General features: G+C 29.8%; 1 long non-coding RNA gene across 1 annotated transcript; it reads right to left on the minus strand.

Annotated features, from left to right (window-relative positions):
* Positions 1-1,065: 1,065 nt before the first annotated feature.
* LOC143239242 (uncharacterized) lies at positions 1,066-9,396 on the minus strand. The gene is made up of 5 exons (XR_013021075.1): positions 9,335-9,396; positions 7,881-8,168; positions 6,059-6,266; positions 4,872-5,018; positions 1,066-1,299 (listed from the first exon to the last, which is right to left on the minus strand). It is a non-coding gene; the product is annotated as an uncharacterized LOC143239242 (long non-coding RNA).
* Positions 9,397-17,399: the final 8,003 nt, after the last annotated feature.

Consider the following 17,399-nt stretch of genomic DNA (forward strand, 5'->3'; position numbering starts at 1 on the left):
TAGGTTTCGTCTTTGTGTTTAACTGATTTGAATAACAACATTATGTTCGTGTTCATACTTCTTCAAAGTGTTGGAACCCACCCTCATGATAGATACTGTAAATGGTGTTTTTGCTTTCTGTTCATGCATGCTTGGAAAGCAATGTAAAATGGAATTACCACTTTGACAGTTTTAGAGAATCCACTTTATTGTACTCTTAAACAACGTGGATTCTGCAGTGTACACAAAGTAGTTTATCAGACCATTTCACTTGATAAAGGTGTTGTAAAAAAGAACTTTTTATAATGCAGTGATTGTACAAATGAACACGCAAGTCTCAAATACATTGTGTTGTTTGTACCTATATGTCCCATGATGTATTTAATTCTACAATAAGCAATAAATTAGGAAGTTTATAAAATGTAATTAACTGTCATTCTTTCAAGCTATCAAAAGACTCAAATGTATATTTATCAAATAATGAATAACAACCAAATCTTAGTCGTTACTTTTCTAGTTGTTATACAAGAGTTAGTTCTCCACTGCTACAGCGGTAACTCTTGGGATTTACAACGCTAAAATTAGGGGTTTGATTCCCCTCGGTGTACTCAGCAGATATCCCAAAGTCTCAAATACATTGTGTTGTTTGTACCTATATGTCCCATGATGTATTTAATTCTGGTTATTTCAAAATTCTTGGGAAAGATTGTGAAGAAATCAATATCATTGTGTGCTTTTTTGTGTTTAATTATTTTATTTGTAAATCTATTTAATTTAATATTAAAAAAGAATAGTTTAAAGTTTGTTTTATCTGACATAGAAAGGTTTAGAGATATGCATATCTATATTTTATATATTGTGAATAAATAATGAAAAACAATAAAATATTAATTAAAACTACAGTTAAACATGTATTCAAAAATCGTTTTCTACATAATTATTTTAATTATAAATATCAAAACATAGTAATGTTTCCTTAAAATAATTTCAAAATTTTACAACTCTATGACAATGGAATAATTTGTCAAACAAAAACGTGTCTTTATTTTTTGTCATATTAAAGATTATAGAACATTTCTTGAGGCACTACGGAATATACTGTATTGAAATCAGTGGCTACCACCTCATTCTTGGACGGAGCTCAGAATCTCTGTTTTCCAATTATTTAGTAATGTGGAAAAGAAAGGAAGAAAAAGTATTTCATTTTAATATTTGATTATTTGCAAAATGACTCAAAATACAAAAATTCTTGTAAGTTACTACTTCATTTTGTTAAAATAGTTTCCTCTTTCTTTGTCAATGTTTTATAACATGTAAAGACTAGTAAAGAAATAATAATGTATTTAAATATAAAATTGCTTAAAAAGTTAATGTAATCTACTAGTTTATTTTTTTGAGAAAAAGCATTTAGTGTCCTTTTTTCCTGTGTTTTATTGAATGCAAAAACCACAAACGCTATTAATGATCTATTACTTTAAGGCCTTAGGCAAAAATAAACAGACAAAGAATAAATTTAAAACCATTTGCAAGTTTTGAAAGAACATCAAATTATGTTCAGTTAATTCAAACAACGAAGAATAGAAAACTCTGTAGCAAAACTTTATTAAGAAATGTGTATTATAAAGCACACTAAGTTAAAGACGAAAAAGTAATATCATTGTAACAATAACCAAAAAATTATATGTGTGTGTGTGTTATTGCGAAAGTAAAGGTTATGACTGTTTCTTATTGTCCGCAACAAAAAATACATCTATACTATTTCTAAAGTGTACGAAGTGCAGTCACGAAAATTATTAGTATTTTTGTATAGTTCTTTCGATGTGTTTCTTTCCATAAATGGCTCTACAATAAGCAATAAATTAGGAACTTTATAAAATGTAATTAACTGTCATTCTTTCAAGCTATCAAAAGACTCAAATGTATATTTATAAAATAATGAATAACAACCGAATCTTAGTCGTTACATTTCTAGTTGTTATACAAGAGTTAGTTCTCCACTGCTACAGCGGTAACTCTTGGGATATACAAAGCTAAAATTAGGGGTTTGATTCCCCTCGGTGTACTCAGCAGATATCCCAAAGTGGGTTTGTTATAAAAAAAACACACACATACAAGAGTTATCAAGGATTTATGTTACTAAATTCATATTTAATAACCTTCAAACCGACCTATAACGAGGTATATTGCTGCACATAATATAAAATTGTTTCTTCCGCAGTGGCTAAGTGATACGGATGTTCCGACATGAAGTTTATCTTTTCAGTGATTATAAAAGAATGCAAGTTCAATGGTTTAGAATGTGTAAGAAAAGGTTATCTAAAATATTGAACCATACTTGTAACAAAAGTTGTTTCATTTAACCAGGTGATAACAACAACAACAAAAATACTGCACGATCAACTGCAAGTGGAATACAGGAGTTAAAGAAAAGTTAAAACGTTGTAAACGTAGATCTATCCTGTATAATTTTTGGAAGAAGTGTACTATTGTTTTGGGAGCAATTTCACATGTAAAAAGAAAACTTAAAATCTCTCACTAGAAGCTGTATAATATTAATATGTTCATGATTATTATTATAACATTAAAGTACACTTTATACCCAATTTTTGTTGATAAAAAAGTTAATTCCAATTTTTATATTATTATTCCATTTACAACCAACTTTCTTCAAATAACAGATTAGTTTAGAACTATGTTTTTCTCTTACACTATAATGAATCATGATTTAAAATTATAATTAATAACATCTTAAGAGCATAGTAGATAAGACACATTAACAGCATTCATCTAGAACTTTTAGACTGAAGACAAATCTCAAAAACACTAATTTGAACAGTGACTGTTCCGTCAGCATTCTTAGTCACTTGACTTTTATTTAATTTTTTCCATATTCTTTTAAGAATTTGTCAAAATCTTCCACTGGTATTTCTTCAGGCAGAATATACTCATAAAAATCTATATAAGGATTATTTTTTTCTTTTTCTGAGTGTTAACGTAAAAAGAAATATTCACCAGTAAAGATAATTTTATATTTACTATTTTTATTCCTCAGTAAATAATTTATCATATCTTCGATTATCCACCGAATTAAAAAGACATTTAACAGTCATTTTTATACTTGCTTCTGCTAAAACGAATATTCGGTTTCGAATCTCTGTTACACCAAACATGCTCGCTCTTTCAGCTGTGGAGGCGCTATAATTTGACGGACAATCGCACTTTTCGTTGGTAAAGGAGTAGTCCAAGAGTTGGCGGTGGGTTGTGATGACTAGCTGCCTTCCCTCTAGTCTTTTATTGCTAAATTAGGAACGACTAGCGCACATAGCTCTTGAGTAGCTTTGCGCGAAGTTCAAAACATACCAAACCAAACCAAGAATCTTTATGATTATCACTGAAGACAGCTACAAGCATATCTAAATATAAATTCTAAATGAAAGTATTTAATAACATATTACACCGAAACATTGAAATAACTCTCACTTTTAAAATAAAAACAGCAATTAAACCATCAGGAAAATATGTTTTAGGTTTTTTAACCTTTTTCAAATCTTTACATTGATTTTCCATTTTTCTTTTTTATAAATAAAAAATCTGTAATTTATTAAATGTTACGTAACTATTATTAAACAACAAAATTAGAAGGATGTTGATGTTCCTTAAGATATGTGTTAAAGTTCTAGTTTGTTTGTTCAGAAATTTATTCCTATTAACATAAAATTGATTAGGTTCAAATGGCGTAAGACATTTTCAATTACCTCTATCACTATGTACTTTACAAGTTGATTCTAAAACTGCTATGACGAAAATATGAATTGTAGTTAGTGTTATTGATTGTTATAAAGAAAAGAAAAGAAGGTAAGGGAAAAAATAAAATATTATATTTTATTAATCATTGTACCTTATGTCATTCGTTAACAAAACCAAGATATATTGTATCACTTCAGATTTTAACTTCCGTTTTGGGGTTTGTAGGAATAAACTTGGCAAACGGACTGGGGATTTGGTATAAAACAGTCGTCATCTTGTTTGTGTTAAGGCGTCTGTGGATATCTCAGACACTTGATCTAAAATTAATATGATGTTTTAATACTTAAACTAATACACTAAAACCTGCTACATGTACCCTAGTTCTATGTGCAGGTGTCCTGGGAGTGATGGGAATCATAAGCCGACAAGAGAACTCCGCAGTGAAGTGTGGTTCCTTTATGCTAGTTTTAACAATACTGGTAAAATAATAATATTCTATTCCACGTTCTTCACCAGATTCTTTCTATTATAACTAGATTCTGATTAAATCAAGATATTGATACAGATCAGGATTAAAACTCAGCATCTTAAATAATGTTACTTTTAAATTACTAATCTAACGAGGAGTATTAATTTACCATTAATTTATATGTTTCGATGTTATCGCATTTTCAGCCATTATCCTGATATTATCTAAATTTAGCATAAAGTGGGTTTTTAATTTAGTTCTAAGTAAAAGTAGCTAACAGTGAAAACATAAAATTATAAGAAAACGTATAATACATAGATATATATTCCAGAGGTTTTAAATAATCTTATTAATAAAACTAACATCATTGGAAGATGCAATAAAACTTTGCTGAATGACACATCACTTTGCTTCATGCACTTTATTATGACTTTAGATATCAGTTTTAATATGTTTATTTGTTTAATATAGTTTAATAATGTACTCGAACTACTTTTAAATAAACAAATATTTGTATTTGATTAAACGTGACGCATGCATTGATAAATATGTCACACTTAGGTATGACAATTTTAGAATCATTACAGACAGATTACCATGTTTTTTGAAGATAACTCAAGGAATACATGACCAAAATGTCTTAGTAAAATACATACAAAGTTAACCCTACACTTACCAAAAATTGTTTTTCTGGATCAAAAGTAATAGATTCCAAACCTGAAGTTACAGCAATGGGGACAAATCCACATTATTCTCCCACTTTCTTGATTTCAGAAAAATAATCATTCGACATATGCGTAAATGGAATATATTTTTCTAAATCCTGTTGGAACATAGGATAATTTTAAAATTCAGTATCGATTTTATTTAACATTAACATGTGAATTTATTTACATAAATAATTTATCAAGTTAAAGAAAATAAAAGGATGGAAATTACTTATATAAACGTTATTTTGTCCACAACACACCTTCAAACATCCTTAAATCAACAACATATAATATTTTATTTCAATCTACTTTCCATTTTGACTTTTAATAGGTCGCGCAATAACTGTGTTTCTTTTGCCTACAAGGATGATATTTGTAGATATGTCAAAGTTGCTGAAGATATATGATCCTATGTTAAATTTCAAGCTACTGACTAAAAGGAAGGCAGCTCTTTAACATCCTATAACCCACCATCCATTCTGCAACATTTACTGTCACTTTTATGACAGTATCATACCCTAAAGTGAAGCGAATATTTTGTGATATTGCATGGTTTGTTAAGATAGAGCTCTTTATATATATATTTATTAAATACGATTTCTAAATGTTTTAAACGAAACTGAGTGAACCGGTAGAAATACAAGCATCTGTCCAATACTGTGTAGCAAGTTTCGAACTGTTACTTCATCTGTTCCAGTTTTATGTATAATGTTTAAATGTCTTGAATTTACTCTTTAAATTGGGAAATCATCAGCGTGCTGATTTTTTAATTCAGTTTTAGACGATTAAATAAACAATTTAGAAGTTAATGGGACTTGCGAAATACCTGAAACTGTTGAAAATACCAAATAAATATATTTAATGAGTTCTAGGTTCGTATGTATGATTTGACAAATGTAACATTCTAACAAAAGTAAAATGTTTTTGAAGGAGTCATTGAACTAATATACATTCGTGTTTATTGACCGGTGGCGAAGCGATAAGTTATAATGCTAAAACTTGGGTTTCGATACCCGTTTTGGGTAGAGCATGGAATCATGAGATTTGTCCTAGAAAATGATAAGCAAAAACTTTCAACTTTTGTTAAAATAAATGCATAATATACAGAATATATAATAACATCACAATAACTACCACAGCTGTAAATTCTTACGATAAAGTACTGTTTCCACTCTTCATTCTTAGACATCTCTACCCAAACAGAAAACTGTGGAGATGATGCTATTCCAAAAGACAGAAAGTAGCCCCCTGGTTTTAGTGTACCCCAAAGAACCTCCAGAAACTTTATAATATCTTTGACATAGTGAAAAGAAAAGAAAACGAATACTTTGTCAAACAATTTCGCCCATTGCTGAGGTGTCCTAAAAAGAAAATGTACAATGTATTACATTTCTTCACAATGTTAACTAAACGTTTATTTTAAACTGCATAATTCATATATTACCATTATTTTCAAATTGTCATCCCATTATACATCTTGAATTCATGGCATAACCCTGGTAAAACAATTGTCGTAAAGTTAACTTTATTTTAAAGACACAACATGTATCGGAAAAGTGATTAAAGTTTCTCAAATGTTAAATGTACTAGTCATCCTTAATTTCGCCACATTAACTCCTATAATTTGGTTAACTATAGCACAGTTATATGAAAGTTTTACATCATAAGCATGATGATATTTAGACATAAGATTATTATTTTCGTAAGATAACTGTGTAATTAGGTGCCTGAGCGTCTTACAACGTTTATTTTATTAGATCTAAGCTTCACTGTAACTACTTACTTAATGTATATGGTTACCTAAGTGCTGCTTAATTTAACAGTTTGATTTGTATTCATGGAAAGCTTATACTCGACATAACTTCATAAACTCATTCTTCAGTGCACTTTTTTATTTAATAGGATTTCTTCCCTTTACCGTTTTTCGATTAAATGGTTTCAAAAGTTTTTAATAACTCACAAACATCCACACACACACATATATATGTATCAGAAAACTGATCATTGCATTGTAATGTGGCGGAAAATCCTATTATTCACTGGTAAAAGAGTAGCCCAAGCGTCAGCGGCGAGTTCTAAAGGCTAGCTGATTCTCCTCTAGTGTATCACTGCTAAATTGAGGACGGCTAGAGAAGACAGCATTCGTGTATCCTTTCACGAAAATTAAAAACAAACAAACGACAAACCACATCATCAGGATGTACGGTTTCAAGACGAGTTATTACTGGTTTACTTTTCATGTGATTATATCACTAAAGCCTTTCAATTTAACCACTTACTGCTACAAAATATTACACAGAAATGTTCGTGTAAATTATTTTTGCATGAGTAATTAACAACAAGAATGATTTTTCAACATAAACTGGCTAAGCAAGGCCCCTTGACAACACAGTAACATTAAGAGTTAAGCAAATGTGATGATATAAATTAATATAAATGTTTCGATTTTGACTATTGCCTCAATTTTCCTGTAATATAAATTCGTTATGACGAGAAAACCTACTTGTAGAGAAATATATATATGTAAAAACGGCTGGTGAGGTTTGAGAAAATTTTATGTAGAGGAGCAAACAACGTTTCGACCTTCTTCCTTTTACGTATATATTTATGATACAAATTATTCCAAGTTGTCACACTATAACAATTTCATATGTTAAGCTTTCTTTATATAAAATTTTACACATTTATTAATTGTATATTGTCTAAAAAATACACATGCTGTTTCACTGAGTCCAGCTTGGTTTCCTAAACAGACTTTCTTTACAACTGTACACAACCATGTGATATTAAAGATAAGAAATGAGAGAAAAACTAAATAGGTATTATCAGTAAAAAAATACACCTTCTTTAAAGTTATGTATATATCGTTTAAAATGACTGGAATCATTAATCAAACAATTAGTTAAGAAAACTAAACTTAAAAAATACATCAAATATATGGCTATTTATACATATAAATATACTTTTCTTCTTACTTTTGTGTTATATCTAAAACAAAGTATTGAATCCGTTTGTCACTGAATGTTTCTCTGGCGAATTCAACAAAAGCTGGCTGAATATCAACAGCAAAAAGTTTCGTTACGTTCAGACAGTGTGGTAAAAGTATATTTTTAGTGACGTCATCGGGACCACATCCAAAGTCTAAAACAAAGTCCCAGTTAGAACCGGTCAGCTTCGAGGCGTAATATGATAATTTTCAATCTACCCACTCTAAATCCTCTCTTGGCCTATTTAAACAATCCAGGGCTAATTTCGAATTCATTCTAAGAAAGTAAATTTTCGTTGTATGAAAACATCATATTAATAATATATAAAACCCTCAATTCTAAGTTTCTTTTTTAAATCTTTAGCTCACATAAAAACATTTTATACAAAATAAACTGTATTTTTTACTCGTCGTAGTCACAGAACATAAAAAATCAATCATAAAGATAATTATGGTTGAAAAGAGGTATATTAAGTTAAAAAATAGAACTAAAATTATTCATGTAAAGTATAAATATTCTATTCTAAAGATCAATTTTTACGAGATAATTTTCGTTCTTGTTCATTTCAGCACAATGTTTTGCGCATTTTGGAACACAGGATCAAGAAACTCTGGATCTGGTTTTGTAATTCCAGAAATTTAAGGCTAATCCATCCGAGGAACTCGAGGTTCAAATGTTTTTGTAAAATATGATGAATGTTAATTAAGTTATTTAATGAAATTCTGCCACCTTATATTTCATTGCATTTTTACTAAATCGATTATCAATGTTCAAGAAATTTAGACTGCAAACGTAAGTAGAGTGCTTATTTTTGTACTTTCTTTTTAAATGTTTCTTGTGTAGATATTGTTAGAAAACTGTAGAAACGTGAATATTCAAATAACGAATTCTCATTTTGTGTAGAAAAACACATTTTTACAGACAAATGAAAACAGTGTGATTAACCAGAGAAAGTACAAGTTTCTCAAATTAAAACAAAGACAGAATACACATGAAAAATGTAAGGACGTAGTATAACGATAATAACAGTGTTTGAATATTTATACAATTGTTGTATTATTCCTTAGCTTTCAAGACCCGACATTACAACAGATTAAAAGTAGTTTAATATAAAACAAGAAAGGCCTTTGGGTTATCCACGTATGTTGTGTTCGCATTTTAACGTCTCATATATTTTAAACTTATTCTGCATACAGCTCATGTAGTTTAGCAGGAGTCGATGGGTTTACTAACCCATTAAAAACCCGCGGTGAGTAAGCACATAAAATGCGTAGCATTTTCATGCTTTACGAGAAATATATATACATATACATTTACTCAGAATGAAGCCTTAAATGATAAAAACTGTGCTTAATACTCTTAAAGTTAAAGTATTTTAGCCTCGAATAATCCTATGTTAAATATTAAGGTTTGAGTTATCGATATAATCGTAAGTAACTTACATTGAATAAAATCTTATCTGTTAGTTACTTTAAAACTTTACTGCCCGATGTTTTTCATCACTTTCAATAAACACGGCAAACTTCGGTCCAAAGTCACGATATCTAATCTCCGACAAACAGTTTTTTTCTTAGTAATCAGATATACGAGAAAAAAATCGGGTTCCTTAATTAATATTTACATGTGGTGACTGTACAGTTTGTTACTAACATGTGTATATTGATAAGTGAACTTTTTAAACATTATTTATCATAAATGTAATTTAATACAGATGAAAAACATCATGTAATAACTGGTGCTCTAGGAAAAAGTATATTAATTATTTTTTGCTCTAGTGGGACGATATGCTTGCTGTATTATGATAACTGTTTTTATATAAAAATATAGCTTTAATTTCTGCCAAAGAACTCATTCGTGTGAATACAGAAAAATTCGTATCATTCATTTATTTATTTCGTCCGTATATCATTTCATTAATCTTCACTCAATTGTTATCTGTTCTTTATCTGTGACTTACTTGGTTGATGCAGGCTTATCAGTATTATAGGTAAATGGTGATTTTTATTCCTTCAAAATGTTATAGGACACATCCTTTTTAAATGTGTAAATGACGTTTATGTTTTTGGTCTTTAGGTGGTTTTGTGTGTTGTACCTGATACCCTGTTATGTTGTGCTTCTCAATACTGTCCTGACTTTATATTGTTTGCATATACTCTCTATATCTTTTCAAAAAACTTTTCATATCGGAAAATACACTAGATTTGTAAACATTTTCTTTCTTATCTTTGGTTATCATCTTTTTCTTTTTCAAATTTTTGTGCTAGTCATTTTCAAGTAAAGGCGTGTAATGATGTATTTTTATCTTTCTTCTCGGTATCCTACATAATATGAATATAGTGGTTTCTGAAAATTATTGAGAGAGTCAATGATTTCTTTCTCTACTTGTTTTAGGGTAAAACCACATTTATCCCACATATTAGTTTACCTTAACTCAACTGAGGTAAAATATGGACATAATTTGAATGAAAGCTGGTCCAATAATATTATCATCTATGATGTTTATGGTACCTGATATTGTGTTAACTATGTATGACACTTGTTATTTTACATGAAGGACAGTTTATTGCTCTCTGGCCATATACAAAAATTACAGAACTGTGAAATTAATGTTATCATAATGTTATCGAAATCATTGTAAGGAAATATCATTCAAATAATCACCTTACTTATCGTTAAAGATCTTTTAATTATTATGTTTATGTCTGTATCTGGAAAAACTAATAAGTTTAAATGTAGTTTTGAAATATACGAAAATAGAATTTCTTGTTTGTAGAGGAAAAAACAAAAGCATTACTTGGTTTAGGCGAACAGTCGATATACCCGACCCTGTTATTATGAGTGACCACATGACGACTTTTATAATTTCTTACAAACAGCGTTCTTGTATTGATGTCAAATGACGATAAGTGTTGCTATTATAATTAGATTCTACGATAAGAAAAGTAAACAGTAAGTTGCACATTTCTTATAGTTAATTGTAGCAAAATAACAAGAATGAAAACATGTATAAAGAATTAACATGTGTCATATGTGAATATATACTTATAAAGTAAGACTACACGTTCAATTATATTGAGAATTAAACGAGAAATCTCTCCAGGATGATAAAAAGATGTCAAGTAATTTGTTAGTTATAATATCTACCTTATTCTAATAATCTACAATACAGGTAAAAATGATATATTGAATTATAATGGTTAGCTCAATTTCTTGTGTAAACAAAATGGCAAGTATGTTGAATTCCAACTGAGCAAGGTTTGCTGGAAGTAACAATATGATTACAAGGTCATAGTTTCTATCCATAGAAACAATGTAAACCTTTGGAACTGAAAACAGTCATAATTACCTTTAAGACTAGAGGTAAAGCAAATAGTCTACAACACATATTGCTAACTCTTAAGCTACTCTTTTATCAACAAATATAGAGATTCACTGTAACAATATAACGCCCTCGCGGCTGAAAGGGCGATTATGATAGCTGTTTTAGTCATTCGAACCTGCGACCCTCAGATTACGGTCAAGCGATCTAACCAAGGGGCCATGTTCGGTCTTCGGTTTGTAAGGCAAGAGGAATGAACCTAATAATACCAACTGCCTAAAGAAACGCATTCACATTTGTGAAATAAAAGTAATGCATGTATAAACATCAGTTGAAATATGTATACTATACTATTAAAATATCTGCCTATCAAAAACATACACAATACACCGAGTAACGCTTATAGAACTCTTATTGAAAATATCTCTCATATAGGAACAAAATCAACATATACAACCTAAATATTATCATCCTCCTATAATTTTTAGTAACACCATTCGATGATGGTAAGAAGTTCTCTATGTGAAACAATCATAACATCGTGAACTAAGTAACATAATTCGCCTACTGTAACAGTATCCTAGATCATTGATAACACCTTCCAGTTTATAGAAACATAATGACCTGTCAGGCAATAGAACCTCAATAACTCCATCTGTTTATAAACTATAATAAAACAACTCATCTATAGGTAATAGGCCTTTTGGTATTAAACTATGATGTCATCTTCTGTAAGACAGCAGTGCCCCCTTGTTTGTAACATTGTCTTCTCTATTCCCTCCTCTGATGATGGGTAAAACAAGATAGATTGTCCAGGAAATTAATGAATGAATACTTGTTGTAAAATTAAATATATGCTATAAATGTTGCTACCACTTTGGCTGCGAATTTTGGTTACATTTCATTAAATTATACTCTCTATTTTTCAACACGCTTTTTTATCACATCTAAGGTGTTTTTGATTATATATCATAACCTTTTATTAATACATAGGAAATAAGAAAGTGGCAACCTACAATTACTTCCTTTAGTTTTAGGATCACAATCCTATTATTTGGAACAGACCTACACTTTACTGAACCAACATATTCTTTGAAATATATGGTTGTAGTTTTCCTCTCTAAAACAGTGTTAATAATTTCCTTTACAGTGACACCACAGAATTTAGATTAATAGTTTCTTCTCGATGCAACTGATACAGCATACGAGTATTAACAATCATTATTTACGTTCATTGCTTAAGTTAATATCGTGTGATGCTACTTATTTCTTTCATAAAAATTACAAAAGTTTAGCACATTTATACTTAAAATTTGTAAATGAAAATCAAATAATAACCGTTCGTATTGTGATTCTATTGAAATATTAAGCATGAAACTGATAATCTAAGTTATTTGGTATAATCAGTACATGTGTTTCTGAACCCTAGAAGTTTACTGCTCTAAATCGATCGCTTGTAATCTGAATGAAAACAAAACTAAACACGGTACACTTTTACTTTTAGTAGAAGCTGCAGTAAAAATATCAAACCAATACATCAAGTGACGTCTTGCGTAAGCGTGCACAAAATGTCTGTTCAAATTTTAGCGGCTTTTGCTGATTAACTTTGCACTTATTGCTAAAATTTAGATCAGCTTTAACAATTAATTGTAAATTATTAGGTCCTATTACTGCAGCAAATTTGAAAATAAAGAACATTAAAAGTTAAGTATGTATTTTTATCAAATATAGTTTCCGTGCTTTCGTTGCAAAGAAAAAGTGGCAGAAAAGGACACTCAAAACAGTATATTTAATATCTTACGTATTTCTTAATGAACTGTCTTGGACATTTGTATATGAAGTAACGGTTTAGTATAGCACATCATTTAAAAATAGGTATTGATTTGGGTTACCACAACTAAAGCCACAGAAAATAAAAAAATCGCTCCTGTCAATAACACACAATGTGTCCTGAATGTTTTTAGCCACACGAAACATTACCGTGTGTCTTGATTTCATAGATATAAACTTCACTGTATATTAGTTACCATAGAGTTAGTACTTCATAACTGGATCACAAAGCTTTTAGATAATTTTATTTCGTTTGATGATTGTGGTTCAAGCATTTTCTCCACTGTTTATGTAACTTGGAGGGTTATCTAAAAGAAGTTCAATTTCACAATTTCTTCAGTATTCGTAAAATTTCTCTACTCTCGATAATTCATAATCTCTACTTCACTGTATAGTTTACATTAATTGATAACTCAAGAATAATATTCCTTTTCGTTTATTTTTTTTCAACAACAGGTTGCATAAGTTTTTAACAATTCACACTCACAATCACACTAGTATATACACATATATGATATAAATTATCTTTCTGTGAGTTTATTTTATTATTACAGTGCTTACAAAGATTTCCTATTAATTTTCGTCGTTTTCTTTCTGTTACTTTTTAGTTTGTCCATTTGTTTATGTTAGGTAGCGTAACATCTTAATCAAGAGGAAATTTCTTTCTTTTTTTTCATATTTTTGTGACTACAAAGTCATTTTTTTTCAAAATTATTCAACATGTACGATATTTATGTAAGGGAAACTCAACTCTTTAGATCTTCAAAGCTGTAAACAACTCACTTAATTTCTCGGACGTTTAAATCGCTTTTTTTCTTGCATTTTCTTCTTTTCTTTTTCCCAGGTTCTGTCAACACTTTCATATTCGATACATGAAGAAAATCCATATCTTAAGATTTAGGATTTCATGAATAGTTCTTACTGTATTACTTCAAAGGTATTTAGGTTTCGAAAACCTTATAGTTTCACCACTTGATGATAAATAAATGTTGTAGAGAAATGTGTATGCCAATAGTTCTTTTAGTCTCAACGAATAATTAACAGTCAGACAGCAACCTCAAACGTTGAACAATTGTGATGAAAAACGTATTCACTGAAAGTTATAAATTTGTTTTTTGTAATATATTTTTAAATATTGGGACAATTTGTTATACAAGGAAAGTTCTTGGTTGTTGCAAAATTATAACTTTATTCTTTAAATTACTTTTAATAATATTTTCATATCTCTTTAATATTAACAGTGGATTATGTGACATTTTTACATATGCAGAATCGAAAAATCAAACTTGGATTCATATAATTAATTACATTAATTACCAATTAAAATCACTATTTCATACAAAAGATGGAAAAAGAAAAAAGTAAATCAGTAACAAATTTACATATTTTAATATTAAGTAAATTCATTTGAAATAACTGAAATCAAAATATGTTTCGAACTAGATCGACACTTTAAGGTAGCTTAACACTAAATGCAAATATTTAGCTGTATATAAACATTTTTCTTCTCACTTTTATGTCCAGAACCATGTATTCAATATTTTCATGACCGAATGTTTCACTGGCGAATTCAACAAATGCTGGTAAAATATAAATGGGAAAATGTTTTGTCATGTTTCGAGAGTGATAAATTTATATTTTTATGGGCATATTCTGAACCACGTCGGAGGTCTAAGACAATATCCTAGTTAGACCGAATCATTTTCAATTTGTAAGGTGACAACAGTCTTGAATCAATTCAACCTTGAATCAAACCTTTCGTGATGTGGTCAAATAATACTTGGCTGGTTTTAAATCCATACTGGAAAGATTAATTTCCGTTGTATTAATAGTCAAATTAATAATATATATATATATAAATACTGTACTTTGTCTTACTTTGAGAACTAAATATTCTACAAAAGAAATTATATGTTTCACTCCTTGTACTCACGAGACATATAATTTAATCATACTGAAAATCGTGTTTCAAAAGTGATGTAGTAAATCTACAGAGATGGAAAAGACGTACGACAGTATTATACACTCGCAAAGATATAAATTAAAGTATAAGTACAAACAGGAAATGGTATATTTTAAGTTTACTTCTAACTATGAAGTTTTCTAGCTTTTTTGGCTGTTGATTTTTAGCACAAAATCATGTGCTTTTCTTCCATCAGTTTCATGAAATTTAGTCATTGCGAATCTACATAAAATGATTATTAAAATATTTGAACAATTTTTGGTGCAAATTTACTAGAAAGTTGAGTTAGATTGATATCTTCATAATAGCAGTTTTTTTTATAGTAAAGCACGAAGTTGTACAATGAGTTATCTATTCTCTGTGTACAGCTGGATATCAAAACTCCAATTCTAATGACATAAGTCTTCAGATATACACCTGAGCCAGTGGGATTTGGGTATTGAAATTAAACATTTTGAGTGTGCGTGGAAACAAGCATTTTAACAGACAAATGTAAACAGTTAATTAATGAAAGAAAATATAAAGATCGTAATTTCTATATGGACCAAGTAGAAATATAACAAATTAAGCATAAATCATCTATTATAAAACTGTAATGATAGTATTTGAACATTTATAAAATTGATAAGTTATTCCATAGCTTTAAGGTTTCGAGATAACAATAAATAAAAAGTCATTCAAAATAAAACAATAAATACTTCTTGTGTATCTGTGCATATTGTTTTCACATTTTTAGCGTCTAGTGAATTTTAACCACATTCTGCATATATATTCCGTAGTTAAGTTGTAAAATAAGTGGAGGTATAACTCGAAAAGAATATTGACAGACGCTTTTGTCAGATAACAGAGTGTGAAAGTTCTAGATTCGTAACAAAGAAAAAGAATTATTCTATGTGCACAATACTTATAAAAGAAACTAAAATGTTACACAACGACAGTATAATTACATAGCAACAGACACAACAAATATATAATTAAAAATATTCCTTCATCTTCAAGAAGGAGTGATCAAAATTTGCACAAAAGCCTTAGATGATACGAACTGTGGTTAATAATCTTACAGATTTAGAATTGTAACATTTTATGATCTTATGTTACATATTAAGATTTGCATAATAAGAGATAATCTTAATTTACTAACTTACTTTGTATAAAATATTATTTATTAATTACTTTAGAACTTCCCTGCCTGACACCTGTCATTCACACTCTGTAAACACGACAAACTTGAGATCAACGTTTTGATCATCTTAGGTCATTTTCAGATTAACAAATAGACTTCACAATTCTCAGTTCCAAACTTTCTCTGTTAGCCTGAAGATGACATAGGAAGGTTCAAACGTTGTTATCTACTTTATTTTAATAAAATTCTTAAAACCCATAGCAGAAGTCTTCAAAGTCACGATATCAAATCTTTAGCAGCCTAATTAACTTCACGTCTTGTTTCTTTCAGCTGTTTACATAAAATATCTAAATATCTGAAAGGTTCTTAATTAGATCATCAACTACTGATCTCAACCTAGTAAATATCTAGAAAAGAAATTATTAAACTATATGCCTGAATTGCTTGAGTGTCTGGATCATTTCCATATATGGCCCGGCATGGCCAAACGCGTAAAACGCGCGACTCGTAATCCGAGGGTCGTGGGTTCGCGCCCCCTCGCGCCAAACATGCTCGCCCTCCCAGCCGTGGGGGCGTTATAATGTGACGGTCAATCCCATTTTTCGTTGGTAAAAGAGTAGCCCAAGAGTTGGCGGTGGGTGGTGAAGACTAGCAGCCTTCCTCTAGTCTTACACTGCTAAATTAGGGACGGCTAGCACAGATAGCCCTCAAGTAGATTTGTGCGAAATTCCAAAAAACAAACAATTTCCATATACTTTGCTATTATTCATATTATTATATAGACTACTCTATCGTGATAAACTATTGCAGTTAGGTTATGCAATATTTGTTTGATCTAACGCAACTGAATTGTTATTTTTGTTGTTTCTTGTGTTTTTCCAAACAATGAAGCCCACTCTCGCATGGGACGTTATAATTTTTTTTCCTCTCCCTCTAGTTTCAAGGTAGTTTCGTGTGTTCCATTCTCAGTGATGTCGCCAAACCCACTTGTTGAGAAACTTATATGCAAAAACGGATCGTTTGGGTTGAGAAAATATTTTACATAGAAGAGCGAACAACGTTTCGACCTTCTTCGGTCAACCCAAACGAGCCGTTTTTGCATATAAATGTGTTCCATTCTATTGCAAATTCTGAACACAATTTTGTCTTTATTATATTTATATATCCTCTCTTCATTTTACAAAAGCAACTTTAACAAAAAGATGTATGTTGTGTCTGTAAATTTCCTTCTGCTTATGCTTCATGTTAATCTTTATTTGTAATTTAATGTCT

The sequence above is a fragment of the Tachypleus tridentatus genome, chromosome 13 (assembly GCF_004210375.1).
Source record: "Tachypleus tridentatus isolate NWPU-2018 chromosome 13, ASM421037v1, whole genome shotgun sequence".
In the NCBI taxonomy this organism is placed as follows: Eukaryota; Metazoa; Arthropoda; class Merostomata; order Xiphosura; family Limulidae; genus Tachypleus; species Tachypleus tridentatus.